This window comes from Megascapheus bottae, chromosome 14, assembly GCF_031878675.1.
Source record: "Megascapheus bottae isolate mThoBot1 chromosome 14, mThoBot2.hap1, whole genome shotgun sequence".
Lineage (NCBI taxonomy): Eukaryota > Metazoa > Chordata > Mammalia > Rodentia > Geomyidae > Megascapheus > Megascapheus bottae.
In genome coordinates, this window is record NC_143522.1 from 43,494,505 (window position 1) to 43,496,982 (window position 2,478).

At 41.3% G+C, this 2,478-nt stretch overlaps 1 non-coding gene across 1 annotated transcript; it reads left to right on the forward strand.

The window, feature by feature from the left end:
* Window positions 1-1,827: 1,827 nt before the first annotated feature.
* LOC150055141 (U6 spliceosomal RNA) lies at window positions 1,828-1,934 on the forward strand. The gene has a single exon (XR_016537743.1). It is a non-coding gene; the product is annotated as a U6 spliceosomal RNA (small nuclear RNA).
* The last annotated feature ends 544 nt before the right edge of the window (window positions 1,935-2,478 follow it).

Genomic DNA, 2,478 nt, shown 5'->3' on the forward strand with positions numbered 1-2,478 from the left:
TGGATGCTCTTAGATGAAGCTGGCCAAGTTTTCTTTCTACACCTATACGCCAGGGAAAAACACAAAGCTAGAAAAGGTTTTATATTAGGCTTATGATTTTACTTTTGCCAGTCCTGGGGCTTGAACTCAGTCAGGGCCTGGCACTGTCACCGAGCTTCTTTGCTCAAGGCTAGCACTCTACCACTTGAGTCACAGCGCCACTTCTGGCCTTTCTGTTTATGTGAACCCAGGGCTTCCTGCAGGCTAGGCACACACTCTACCACTAAGCCATATCAGTAGTCCCCAGGATTATAATTTCTGCAGTTTGAACCAATGAGGATTTGCATTGCTAGTGTAAATATCAACACAAAAATGGAGAAATCAGCCAGGTGTGGTGGCTCATGCCTGTAATCCTAGCTACTCAGGAGGCTGAGATCTGAGGACTGCAGTTCAAAGCCAGCCTGGGCACTAAAGACCATGAGATTCTTATCTCCAATTAACCACTAGAAAAGGAGAAATGGAGCCAAGGTTCAAGGGGAAGGGCAGTAGCCTTGAGCTGAAGAGCTCAGGAACAGCACCCAGGCTGAGTTCAAGAGTTCAAGCCTCATGAACAAAAAAAAAAAAGGAGAAATCATGTCTTGCATGTCTTGCTATTAGTCCGAATAGTTTCACTTCCTGGACCCAATGAAAAGGTTTCAACCTCCCTTGGATATCTGGGGATGATATTCTGAGGACAAGGCTCTGGACAACCTTCTTGCCTTCACAATCAATTTTCTCTAAATCTTTACAAAGAGAACAGACTCGAAATGGATCCTAAAAAAAGAACTGAAGAGAGCCAGAGACCAAGTACAGGTGTTGAGACAATAACTAGCTTCTTCCTCCCTCTAGTGGTAGCCTGTCAGTACTACAGCTGGCTACACAGTAGGATTTGGTATTGTTAGGCTGTAAAATGAGGTTTTCTTGTTCATACGGCCTTCCTATTAATTTTTCAGTCATACTTTCTGCCTTATTTCTAGATCTAAAGAATGCCAGATTCTTTAGTGACAAAAATACAGGAGGAAAAAGCCCTACAGTTTTCAAGGACTGCACTGAGTGACCCCTTTTTTCTAAGCTAGAACCCAATTCCAGTCAGAACCCATTGTAGGAATCACAACTAATGAAGTCAAGACCACCACACTCTGTATTTAGCCTGCTGCTGATAGCTTTTTCGCTCTAAAAATTTCTTTATTGAGACTGAGTAACTACATATATTTCACAGTACTGTGACGTAGTTATAATTAAGTAAACTCACACACACATGTTAACATTCATCATTCATCATTCTTATGTACAAAGCTTATGAATAATGAAAAATACAAAAACATCAAGTGGTTTTGGTTTTTTTTGGTCACGGGGCTTGAACTCTGGGCCTGGGCCCTGTCTCTGAACTCTTCAGCTCAAGGCTGCCGCCCTACCTCTGGAGACACCTGCAGTTTTCTAGTGGTTAATTGGAGATAAGAGTCTCATGGACTTTAGTGCCTGGGCTGGCTTTGAACTGAGATCCTCAGATCTCAGCCTCCTGAGTAGCTAGGATTACAAGCGTGAGCCACTGCGTGAAAAAAAAAAACAACCCTCAAATTTGATACAAGAGAAGTTTAACTCTTCTCTGAGTTAGTGAGCAGACCACTAGACAAACCAGAGTTAGCCAGGCCTGGGAGTGGCCTTGTCCAGCCCCAACCTTGTCTAGTACCAGAATGAGATAATTCTCAGAATTATATTCTCAAATGCATTTTGCTCCGTAGAGGCTGCAAAGGAAGTCAGTGATAGGGATACACAGCCAACACCGTTAGTTTTTAAACTTGTGATACTGTGCTCGCTTTGGCAGCACATATCCTAAAATTGGAACGATGCAGAGAAGATTAGCATGGCCCCTGCACAGGGATGACATGCAAATTCTTAAAGCCTTCCATATTCCTCATTGGTAATAATTAGTACACACCTAGGACGCTCCTAGCAGAAGATCACAAGAGCTCAAAACCTAGTCACATGAGGTCATATAGGATGAGACTAAATGAAAGGATCTCTACGATATGGAAACAAGAGCTTTATCTTGCGTGATTGTTGTTCTTAATGTACTATGTTATTTCTCTTTTCTTTTTTTTCTTTTGGTTAATCTCATATTGTTACTGTATGTGACTTTGTTACCTGGTATATTATATATACATTTATTTGTTTATTGAAATAAGAAAGGGAAGGGGGGGAAACAAGATGATTTAGAGGGGGTGGAGGCAGGAAAATGGGGACAAAAACATGAGAAGGGGTATCAATGTGTGAGAAGAAATGCACCTACTACCTGACGAATGTAACTGTAACTCCTCTATACATTACCTCGACAATAAAAAATAAAATAAAATAAAACCATAAACATTATGCTTTAAAAAAAAGTCGTGATACTACAGTGTTCCTCTACGGTTCATAGCCAGCATCATTTCAAAGCAGAAAAGAGGAGATGGCTGCAAT